This window comes from Scardinius erythrophthalmus (genome assembly GCF_964197995.2).
Source record: "Scardinius erythrophthalmus genome assembly, chromosome: 10".
In the NCBI taxonomy this organism is placed as follows: domain Eukaryota; kingdom Metazoa; phylum Chordata; class Actinopteri; order Cypriniformes; family Leuciscidae; genus Scardinius; species Scardinius erythrophthalmus.
In genome coordinates, this window is record NC_138230.1 from 6,345,053 (window position 1) to 6,358,159 (window position 13,107).

At 40.8% G+C, this 13,107-nt stretch overlaps 1 protein-coding gene across 2 annotated transcripts in view; it reads right to left on the reverse strand.

Annotated features, from left to right (window-relative positions):
- LOC308697499 (protein NLRC3-like) overlaps positions 1 to 7,989 on the reverse strand; it is a 32,315-nt gene extending 24,326 nt beyond the window's left edge. The window contains exon 1 of one of the 2 annotated variants that reach the window (XM_081376796.1): positions 7,888 to 7,989. The gene's annotated coding sequence lies outside the window, so the exon portion shown is untranslated. The remainder of the gene's footprint in view (positions 1 to 7,887) is intronic. The other variant, XM_081376795.1, reaches the window with a different exon arrangement.
- Between the last annotated feature and the right edge of the window lie 5,118 nt (positions 7,990 to 13,107).

Sequence of the window (13,107 nt, forward strand, 5' to 3'; positions counted from 1 at the left end):
TTAGCGTTTTTTTATCTACTTTTGACTGGATTATTCATCCCGAATTGCTGTTCGTTGCTGATCTACAACAGACAGGAGCTTATGAACATTTGGACTCAAAACTCCAATAGTTTTATCGCCGATCTCCGCCTCATCCCAGAGATCTCCAGAACATCGGAGGCTGCTCACTCTTCCCGGCCGGGCGGAAGTGCACGCAGACGGCGCCGAGAACGTAAACAAAGGCGGGGTAGGCGCAGAGGGCTACGAGCTAAGCTAAAGCTAACACCACACCGGCTCCCTTTACCCAGCATTTTCCTCGCCAATGTCCGTTCTCTGGCAAACAAAATGGACGAAATACGGCTCTCCATCACTAACAACAGACGGATTATGGACTCAAATGTCATGATTTTCACCGAAACATGGCTAAACAACAGCTGCCCGGACAATGCTATTGAGTTAGCAGGACGCCACACACACCGAGCCGACAGGATAGCAGACGACTCCGGCAAGACCAGAGGTGGAGGTTTGTGCATTTATATCAACAATGCTTGGTGCATAAACTCTGCCACTACCGAGAGTCACTGCTCACCCAATGTGGAGTTTTTAATGGTCAAATGCAGACCTTATTATCTCCCCAGAGAGCTCACTTCCATCATACTCACTGCAGTGTATATCCCCCCGGATGCTAATGCTAAGTTGGCTATGAAAGAACTTTACACAGCCATTAGCAAACACCAAACTAAACACCCTGAGGCTGCTTTTATTGTTGCTGGTGACTTCAACCACTCCAATTTAAAGACAGTCCTTCCCAGATTCCACCAACATGTCTCCTGTCACACCAGAGGAGACAAAACTTTGGACCATGTTTATTCCAACATGTCTGGAGCCTACAAAGCAACACCCCTCCCCCACATTGGACAATCAGACCATCTCTCCCTGTTCCTCACACCTCGGTACTCACCACTCATCCAACGTGTGAAACCCACTGTGAGGACAGTAAAAGTGTGGCCAGAGGGGACAGATGCTGTGCTCCAGGACCGGTTCAAAAACACAGACTGGAATATGTTCATCCACACAGACTTGGACCAGTACGCCACATCTGTACTGGACCACATCTCCTTGACTACACATAGTGTCACCACCCAGAAACAGATCACCATGTACCCCAACCAGAAGCCTTGGATGAACCGAGATGTTCGTCTCCTCCTGAAGGCCCGCAATACCGCCTTCAGGTCAGGGGATGCACAGGCTTACAGTGCAGCCAGGGCCAAACTGAAGAGGGGCATCAAAAATGCTAAACACCACTACAAAGGGAAGGTAGAAGAACACTTCTCCAACTCCAACCCCCGACGTATGTGGCAAGGTCTCCAGATCATCACAGACTACAGGACCATCAAACCCTCCCCCGCATCCTCTGATGTCCCCTTCCTCAACGAGCTCAACAACTTCTATGCTCGTTTTGAGCGGGGGAACACAACAACTGCAACTAAGGCAGAGGTGACTCCAGACCACCAACCACTGACTCTCTCCCCCACTGATGTAGGAGCGGTGCTGAGCAGGATTAATGTCCACAAGGCTGCAGGTCCTGATGGCATCCCTGGCCGTGTTCTCAGAGCGTGTTCAGTGGAGCTGGCAGGAGTGCTGACGGACATATTCAATCTGTCCTTGGCCCATGCTGTGGTACCGGCCTGCTTCAAATCCACCTCCATCGTTCCGATACCCAAAAACTCCAACCCATCAAGCCTCAACGACTACCGCCCGGTAGCCCTCACCCCAATCATCACAAAGTGCTTAGAGCGGCTGGTCCTAGCACACCTCAAATCCTGTCTCCCCCCCACCCTGGACCCCCACCAATTTGCATTCCGTCAGAACAGGAGCACAGAGGATGCCGTCTCCATAGCGCTGCACACTGTCCTCTCACACCTGGACAATAAAAACACCTACGCCAGAATGCTGTTTATAGACTTCAGTTCAGCGTTCAACACAATCATCCCCTCACAACTCATCAGGAAACTCACAGACCTAGGCATCAGTTCCCTCATGTGCAACTGGTTACTGGACTTCCTGACCTGCCGGCCCCAACATGTCCGGCTGGATAACCACTGTTCATCCATCATCACAATGAACACCGGTGTACCACAAGGCTGTGTGATGAGTCCCTTCCTCTACTCCCTCCTCACCCATGACTGCAGACCTGTCGATGGTTCCAACACCATCATTAAGTTTGCAGATGACACCACGGTGATCGGCCTCATTAAAGACAGCAATGAGGCCGCCTACAGGGAGGAGGTGGATCGTCTGGCTGAGTGGTGCGACACCAACAACCTGCTGCTCAACACCGAGAAGACCAAAGAGCTCATCGTGGACTTCAGGAGGAATGCTGACCCACATCCACCCATCCACATCAAGGGGACGGCTGTGGAGCGTGTGAACAGCTTCAAGTTCCTGGGAGTCCACATCTCAGAGGATCTCACCTGGACGACCAGCTGCTCCAAGCTGGTCAAGAAGGCTCACCAGCGCCTCTTCTTCTTGAGGACTCTGAGGAAGAACAACCTGTCCTCAGACATCCTGGTGAACTTCCACCGCTGCACCATCGAGGGCATCCTGACCAACTGTATAACAGTCTGGTACGGGAGCTGCTCTGCCTCGGACCGGAAGGCGTTGCAGAGGGTGGTGAAAGCCGCCCAGCGCATCGCTGGAGCACCACTTCCTTCCATAGAGGACATCTACAGGAAGCGGTGTCTGAGAAGGGCCGGGAAAATCATCAAAGACCCCAGTCACCCAGCACACAGACTCTTCACCCTCCTGCCCTCTGGGAGGCGCTACAGGAGCCTCCGGACTAAGACCACCAGGTACCGGAACAGCTTCTATCCTACAGCTGTCAGACTCCGGAATTCTGCCTCCTGACATCTCACCCACATTAAAACTCATAGACTGAACATACACGCACTCTCACAACCACTGACAACAACCCATAACTGAACATACACACAATGGACAAATAACCCCAGTATCCTCATACACACTCATACACAGTGGCTGGACCACCACTTACAGCCACATGCACTTTAATATTACTACTGTATAAATTATTCATATATATCTTACTGTAAATACTGTATAGACAACCATGCTGTACAATACAATACAATAATTATAGTTCTACAGCTGTTATTAATACTTGCATATTGTATATTTATAGTCTGTTATAGTCTTTTATTTATATCCATACGTATAACCTGTTCATAGCCTGTACATAGCTTGTACACTTACTACAGTTATAGCCTGTATATACTTATAGTTATAGCACTCATAACATTCCTTCATACCGTGTACATTGTAACATATCTAAAATATATCTATTTTTTGTAATATATCTATATTCTTGCTAAAGCACTTCTGGATGGATGCAAACTGCATTTCGTTGCTTGTACTTGTGACGTGCAATGACAATAAAGTTGAATTCTATTCTATTCTATTCTATTCATCTCCATACAAGCTGATGAGACAACTGACATTTCCACCCACTGTCAGCTGGTGCTTGTGCTACGTTATTTAGACGGCAAAAACAACATACAAGAGCGGTTTTATGAGTTTATTTCGATCCAGAATGCCACGGCAGACACCATCGCTTCAGCGCTTCTGGAGAGGCTAAGTGTCATACTCCCAGATGGACAAAAAGCCAAACTTATAGGCCAAGCTTACGACGGAGCTAATGTAATGAGGGGAGCCACCGGCGGAGTGCAGCGCAAGGTGATGGATGTCCATGTAAACGCTCATTACGTCCACTGTTACGCGCATCAGTTAAATCTCATCATGCAGCAGGCAACGTCACACATCCCCAAAATCGGCACTTTTTTTTCCGATCTTGCAGGATTTTCTGCTTTCTTCTCCAGGTCACCCAAGCGAACCACTGTACTTGACCAAGTGGTTGCCCATAGACTTCCCAGAGCCTCTACAACACGTTGGAACTTCCACAGTCGCGCTGTAAACACCGTGTACGAACAAAGAGATGACCTCCTAAAGTGTTTTCAGACCATCAGAGATAATGGAAACTTTGATCCCCTAACTGTCAGAGAGGCTGGGGGCTTTGTGAGGATGCTTGAAGACGAGGCTTTCTGTTTTTTTCTGGCACTGTTCCACAAAATCATGCCACATGTGGACATGCTGTTCAACCAGCTGCAGAAAAGGAACATCGACGCAGTTTTCATCAAATCACTTGTCCAGAAGTTTACAGACAGCGTGCAAACGATCAGGTAAATAACTTTATTTACGATTGGCTGATAAAACTTTTGTTAGAAATGTGATTTGCTTATTTCCAGATTTGTGTCTAAATGTGCCTAGTCATCCAACTGGATGATTATCATAAGCCCATTACAATTATATGCATTTCAGTATTTTAAAAGCAAAGAGACTATTAGATTTGGATAATAATGAAGGTAAAGTAGTTATCAAAAACAGTTTCTAACAACAGGCTTATTCTAGAAGATTGTTATTAAATATTAACTTCTTGTCATTTAGAGACTATAATTTACACAGGACACATCAGAATGCATCCAGCTTAGAAATATAATAGAACAATGATAACAATGTAATATTATGTACATCACAGATGACTAGCTGATAGGCATAGTCCTTATGTGTGTGTATATGAGACAGTGGATGTGCACTTGTGGGAGTTAAGAAGTGTGATGACAGGTTAACAACTTAAACTCTATTTTTGGACCAGGGCCTCTATTCCCTCTTTGTGTGGTGATGGTGCATCGGACCAGCAGCAGCCTATAAAGCGAGGAAGGATACTGGGAACAGGAGAACAACAGAGGCTGGCTACAGAGGTAAGTTGAGATGTAACAGTCAGTGTTTCCTCTACAAAGATTTTTATGTCTGTGGTGGTATGTAGCTATGTAATAAAATAAATAAAACAAACCTTAGGATGGCATATTCCCACATCTGACTGATCGATTGATGGACCAGGTGGTCTAGAATTTATATTCTTGTTAGTTCAGTAGATTCTGGTTTATGACAAAGCAGTCACAAGCAGCAAAATAATAGCAGTTTTCATTGAAAAGAAATTCAGTGTGTAAAGAATTGTCACATGTGACAGAAAAAAAAAGTGGTTTATATATTTAAATTAAACCTTGTTTTGTAATGGAAACCAATAGGGAACTAGTGAGGAGAAGTAAACGTAGTGTAAAGTGCAATTAGAAATAATGGTGTTAAAACCTTTAAAGGGATAGTTCACCCAAAAATGAAAATTGTGTCATCATTTATTCACCTTCAAGTTGTTTCAAACCTGTATGAATTTCTTTCTTCGGCTGAACACAAAGAAAGATATTTTGAAGAATGTCAGTAATCGGACTGTTGATGGACCCCATTGGCTTCCATAGTTGAAAAAAAAAAAAATACTATGGAAGTCAATGGGGTCCATCAACTGTCTGGTTGACGACATTCTTCAAAATATATATTTTTTGTGTTCAGCAGAAGAAAGAAATTCATACAGGTTTGAAACAACTTGAGGGTGAGTAAATGACACAATTTTCATTTTTGGGTGAACTATCCCTTTAATAATCATACTTGACTCGTTCAGTCAGAATCACTTTCATTAAAATGGCTTTATTGGAAATTTTATGCTGATGAATCTTTTACAGGTATGTGATACCATCCTGACCCATGCCAAGGAGCGGTTCTCCTTCACCCAGCACCTCATCAGCGCAACACTGTTGCATGGAGAGCTCTTCCCACAACACTGTGTGAAGTTCCCTGAAACAGCGCTTGAAACAACAGTGGAGGCATACCCTATGCTGAACAAGGCCAAGCTCAAAACAGAACTGTCCCTTATCTATGAGAACGACGAGTTCAATGCTTGCAGTGTTGCAGTACCTCTGTACCAGTTTTTCATGGAGAACAACCTTCAGAGCACTTTCACAGAGACTGTCAGTCTTCTCAAGATCCTCATCACCACACCCATGACTACAGCTGAGTCTGAGAGGTGCTTCTCTACTTTAAAGAGGATCAAGACTTTCCTGAGAAACACCATGACGCAGGATCGCCTGAATGCTCTGGCGATGCTCTCCATGGAGAAGAAACTTATCAGGGACATTCCTGACTTCAACAAAAGGGTCATTGAGAGGTTTGCCACTCAGAAAGAGAGAAGAGAAAAATTCCTGTACAATTGAGATCACACACACACACACACACACACACACACACACACACACACACACACACACACACTCACACTGTTTCTTTGTACATAGTAATTTTATAAATATAAATTGTCTTATAGGGATACTCCACTGAAAAATGAAAATTCTGTCATCATATACTCACCCTCAAGTTGTTTCAATCCTTTATGAATTTCTTTCTTCTGCTAAACAGAAAGTAAGATATTTAGAAGAATGTCAGTAACCAGACAGTTTTAGATACCATTGACTTCCATAGTATATATATTTTTCTTTCTATGGAAGTCAATGGTATCTAAAACTGTCTGGTTACTGACATTCTTCTAAATATCTTACTTTCTGTTCAGCAGAAGAAAGAAATTCATAAAGGTTTGAAACAACATGAGGGTGAGTATCCCTTTAAAGGGATAGTTCACCCCAAAATGGTTCGGTACATTTTCGATACAGCAAAAAGAAAGAAATGCCAGAGAAATTTCCTTTTTTATTACCGGTATTCTTTTTTCAAAAAGAAAAATGGTTTTACCATTTGTGGGTGAACTATCCCTTTAATACTATGTCATTTACTGTACATTTTGTGGAACATTTGTTTAAAATCACAAAAAATTGTTGCAGGTAATAGTTGTATTTAATCAGCTAATTAATCACTAAGTATTTTGTTTGAGTTAAATTTCAAATGCAAATAGAAAGTTTGTGCAATATGTTTGGTTTTGTGCAAAAATGCCTCAACCTTTTAATATTGGCATTAAATAGCCTAATTACTTTTCACAGAGCACTGGTATCCTGGGTGGTTATTAATTATAATAGGATTTTTTTATTTATATAGCCTTTCCAACAAGGTCGCTTTACAATATAGGCCTAGGTTAAGGAATTGAACTAAATAAACCTCAACATCAAAGATAGACATACCAAGGGCAGATATAAATATACAGAGGTCAGTTACAAAGTTAGGTTAAAGATTCAAGCAAGTAACATAAACATTCATAATAAGGTAAAATGTAAAGATTCTGAGCTAAAGAGTAATATTCAGACAAAAAAAAAAAAAGTTTACCAACTGAAAATTGGTTTATAAGACCTGGTGTCCCATGGTTACCAAGGCCAAGCTGTTTAAAATAACCGAATATGACACAGCCCCACCTAACATATTTTTCACCAGCCGCCACTAACGTTAAGTTAATTTTCATCATGCGCCACACCGGAACACTGAGCCTACTCTAAATATGAAGTTATTAAACTCGAGTTTTCCATCAACAGCACGTTAAATAAATCTTGCATAATACAAACATCACTTGATTGGATGATCCGTTGTTCTTATTTAAAGATTCTTAAACCCGGGTGTAAAATGGCGCTTGTAGATAAAACACACTGGAATGTACTTTCACTTTCACAAAGCCCCTGCCCCTTTTGCCTCAAAATGTATGCCTATAGCTGCATTGGTCTGATGAAATAGTCATACAGACGTCTTTGTAGTTTATTTTGTATCCCTCTCTCTCTTCACTAGACACAGTAGCCTAGACACAGTGAAAACTACAAGAAATAAAACATATACTCAAAATATGCATTTCTCAGTCCTTCACAAGTCTCTCGAGCCAATGTCCGATGAAATGCACGTGAATGTTGCAACAGAAATACGACAAATACAATCAACATCATGAATAGCACATCACATTACATGTTAAGTAATATAAAACAACACTAAACATTCTGAAATATATAAAAGGCAAATTACCGTGTGTGCTTCTCAAACCATGCAGATTAGGCAATTCCTTCTCAGACTAGGCCTACATGTCGTTTCTCTACATCCATATTTGTTCTGACCCAAAAATGACGCAGACCAGCTCAAAACTGAACCGGGTCATGTGACACATCACGTTTTCTTTGTAAATCTTAGGCTACTTAAAGAACCGGGTCATTCTATGAAAATGTCCATTTTCCTGTCCCTAGCCTTTACAGAAATATTACACTTAAAAAACACTTTAGGGTTACAATTTCTTTACATTTTAAAATAAAACAATATGTTATTTGAACAATTACACCTTCTTGAGCCATCAATGTGGCAATATTTTTATTATATAGAATTCCAAGCACCACAGAAGTGCTCGTCCCCACAGTCATGTACAGAGGGCAAATGCTTTATTTTGAGGTCAATGACAGATTTTTACACCATTTAAAATACAATAATGTATACATAACTATCAAATACATTATGTAAATGATATATATTTAAATGGCAAATAAATATTATAAAATTTATAATGAAAGCAGTGGTCCCCTGGAGTTGTCACTGGTGTTACCGTTAAACAAAAATCTCTTATTTTGAAATAAAAATCACACTGACTATACGTTAAACCGGAATATTAGCAATAACCGATTGCACATGTTGCCAATTGACCATGATTGGCAACATGTGGTTTGTTACCTTGCAGCAGACATTTTGTAAAATGAATTTTTCATGAAAATTGTCACTGGTGTTACTGTCACTGGTGTCACCTTTCTTATGGGTAACACCAGTGACTCCCATTTATAGATAAACTTTATTCAAAGCTATTCATTTAGATTATATGCCAAATGTAACAATTTAGTCTCATCTACTTAATTATGGTTGAAGAATAATGATCTTTGGTCTTACGTGTGTCATTGGAGATTCATTGTGTCACTGGTGTTACTGTCTTTTTTTTTTCTGTCACATTAAATACAATGTCACATGTGACATAATAATAATTTTATGTCCATTTAATTCTGCTACACTCAAAAGTTAAGATTTAAATGATTGTATCATTACTTATTAAATATTTTCATTGTTATAGCAAATACATGGCAACATCATTCAAGCACACTTTTAACAAACCTGCTTAAAATAAATAAAACATAATCTCCTTATTTGTTGCATTATTATAATTTATTTGGTAACTCAGTCTACATGTGCTGAAAAAATAAATATATGTACAAAAAATATTAAAAATCATTAAGCTGTCATTTATGCATATTCATAAAGTCAAAGAGTAGTCTAATAATGTGGTGTAGTTTAAATGTTAGAAAAATAAATACATTTTAAGACATCTTGCCATACCAGAAGTGGACGTTTCTGTAGATTGACCCAGCCCCTAACTTTAAACACCTCAAAGGGCATACATTATAAATATCGGCTTCTAAATATCACAATTGTTTTAAATTGAATGATCTCAAATTGGCATAAATTTTTTAACAAAAACATAAATACACATCTCAACAAAAACATGTCCTTTGGCAGTCACACTCCCACCAAATTACTATCATTTATGATGAACTTGTAACCTTGCAAAAATTTGAATAAATTTAGTAATTTCACAAACCAAATTTCAGGACCAAATAGAATGTTCTCTGACTCTTGGCATCAAGTCTAATATTTACACTCTTAATACTTCAGACTCTCAACTTAAAGAAATTAGTTCCATTGCATAAGATTTAATTGTTTTCTACAAGTACCACTAATTTGTGAATGGGACGTTCAAGAATGGATGGATTAGTAAGTCGCTGACCCTCTTTCTCTAACTTTCTATTTCCTATTTGTATTGTGGTTTTTTGCACCAGGCCATCTTCATCTTCACAAACATCAAGCACTCTTCCAAGTTTCCATTCACTGCGCGGAACCCCTTCCTCCTTGACGATGACGATATCCCCAATCTTCACATTGCGTCTTGGAGTATGCCACCGTTGTCTGAGAGTGATGTTTGTCAGAAATTCCTTCCTCCATCTACTCCAAAATTGCTCTGTCAGATATTGTACTCTGCGCCACCTTCTTCCGCACAGGAACAGAGGTTTTCATGGTGAGTAAATGGTTTGGGGTAAGTGGCTCTATAGCCCCTTGGGATCATTGATTGTATCTGTGGTGAGTTGGCGGCTATTAATGATCGACATGGCTTCATAGAAGAAAGTTCTCAAGGAAGCATCATCAATCTTCCCGAGCTCTGCGAAAGAACCCAGCTTAGAACGCTCCTAACTGTTCTGATCTGCCTTTCCCAAACCCCTCCCATGTTACTGGCATCAGGTACGTTCATTATGAAGTCGCATTGTTCCTGGGATAGGTAAGCAGTCAATCTGTCCTAGTCCAATTCTTTCAAAGCTTTTGTCAGCTCATTTTTCGCCCCAACAAAATTTGTCCCATTGATCCGATCTGATCTCTCTTACAGCTCCTCGGGTAGCTATAAAACAGCACAGGGCATTTATGAAGGCATCAGTTGTGAGATCTTTCAGCATCTCTATGTGGATTGCTCTTGAGGAGAAACAGGTAATTATGAGACCATATCTCTTATGCTCTTTACGACCTTGCTTGATGAGAAATGGTCCGAAACAATCCATCCCACAATAAAAGAATGGTGGAGAGGTATCAACACGGCTAGCTGGTAGATCCGCCATTTTTGCATCTCTGTTGACCTGCGGTTTCGCCTGCACGTAACACATTGCTTAATGGGATTTGCCACAACTTTGCTGCCACCAACAACCCAGTAAACGTTCGCTCACAATTCATTGAGGGTCTGTCCTCTGCCTTGGTGCTGAGTTTTTTCATGGCAGTAATCCAAGATAAGACGTGTGACTACACTATCTCTCAGGAGGATTGCTGGGTGTTTCGAGTCAAGAGGTAAGGAAGCTTTCATCAATCGCCCTCCCACCCTCAGAACACCATCATGCAGTACTGGGTCAAGTTGGAACTATGGATGACAATCTGACAATTTGCCATGACTCAGTTTTTGCACCTCATCTTTGAAGGCATCCTTTTGTGCCAATCTTACAAGCACGATACTAGCCTTTCTCATGTCTTCAACATTTATGGGTTGAACGGTTTTGTATCTTGCTAATTGCTGGACTTTCAATGCTGTGTGCCATTTTGAAAACCGCTTAAACCTCTCCAAAAAATTCTCATCTTCTACTACCTTTGTTTGTAGTACTTGTGTCGTTCTGATTTCAGGATCACCAACAAGCAGCTCTGGAGTTGTCTTTGGTGTGATAATATCCTTTTCCCAAAGAAACTTGGGTCCCGTTAGCCAATTTGAGTGAATCAGATCTGACACCTTGAGGCCCCTGGAGGCATGATCCGCTGGTTTTTGATCCGAGTTTATGTAATGCCACTGTGCAGGGTCAGTTGTTTCACGAATTCTTTGAACTCGATTTGCCACAAACACGTGAAACCTACGTGCTTCATTGTTAATGTAGCCTAAGGCTACATTTGAGTCTGTCCAGAAACATTCTTGATTAATTTTGAGCTCCAGCTCCTCCTTTAACATGCTACTGACCGCTGAAGAGATCACCACAGCTGTCAACTCAAGCCTTGGTATGATCACAACTTTTGTGGGCAGGGGCGGAGTGGGACCAAAAATCGACCGGGAAATTTTGTAGACCCCCGGCCCTCGTGGTAAAAAATAAATAAATAAATAAATTTGCCAAAAAATATAGTGGTGAATTAGAGAATATTAAATATATTTTTTTTGTTCCCATTTGCTCAAATAGCAAAAGAAAACCTCCTCTATAGTTTTTTCACACCTTTCAAAAAGAGGAAAAAAATTGCGAGAGATGGATAAAGGCAGTTAGAACTCAGAAGAGAGAAATATATGTCAATTTGTCATCACTCCCATAGACGCTGTATTAGAAACCCTCACAGCAGCATTAACTAGTTTGTCATTTTATAAAAAGGTATTATAATATAAAGTATAGAGTTATACATGTAAATACATATTTTAAAAAATTGAAAATATAAAAAACTTTCCAGGATTTATGCTGATGACCATTAAAACGCATCATCATCACCCTGTTGAAAAGGGTCAATTTTCAAGGTGTCACGACACTTTGCTCGTTAGCTTAAAGCTGCCGTCGGCAATTTTTTTTTAATCAAATTCAGTGAAATTGACACTATAATCCGACAGAACAACATAAATAAGGTGGTTTTAGAAAAAAAACAGAGCTTCTAACTCCACCTGGAGCGTGTTATTTGTTTTGCAAAAATCCACCGCTCCCGGCTCATCGGGTCCAATCAGCGCAGGGGGGTGTGAGATCTGACTGTCAATCACAGGTCGTGCACACGCCACAGATCCCCTCTCCCTCGCGCAGACGCGTTACAATATCACATGCACACGACATGCCTGAAGTTCGCCTGAAGATTATACGAAGCGTGATGGCGGAGATAAAATCTACTAACAAGCTTCCAATTCCTCGGTTATTGCTATCTATGGATAGATTAGCCAGGGCAGCCTACCTCCGAGTCCATGGTGTTGATCCATGCTGAAGAGACGGACGCGTTCACAGAAAATCTGGTGCACACGCACTGACGATGGGCGGGTGCTCGTTGGTAGTGGGGGAGAGGCATGAGAGTTGTAAACATTCAAAATGTTGGCTAAGTCCACTCAATCTGCCAGACTTGCCCACTGCAGCTTTAAGTATAGAACTTAAAGGTGGTATCTGTGATTTCAGGCCCAAAAATATTTTTATCACATTCATCTAATCTTTCCTAACGATTCCGCTAGCTGCCCGCCCCTAAAGCATGCTGTCAAAAAACACAACACCCTCCCCCTGTCGGTGATTGGTTGGAACACTATTTGTTTTGGTTTTGGTTGGTGAAACCAATTGTTTTTGTGTGCAGATCTCAGAGCCTAAGCTGCCTACAGAGACGCATTTTTTTGACGGCATGCTTATGGGGCGGGCAGCTAGCGGATCGTTAGGAAAAAAAATATATATATTTTTGGGCCTGAAATCACTGATACCACCTTTAAGTAGAACTTAAGTACCTATTAATATGCATATTGTTAATATTAGTCATATTGTCTTTAAAACAGTTACTGATACTGTCAAGCACTTATGGTGAACTAAGGTAATTTCTATTAAAATGTAATATTTGTAATATATTTGTAATTACACATTTAAAAAGTTGGAATTATTTTCATTTAACTCATATTATTAATGTATTATGTAAATATTAACT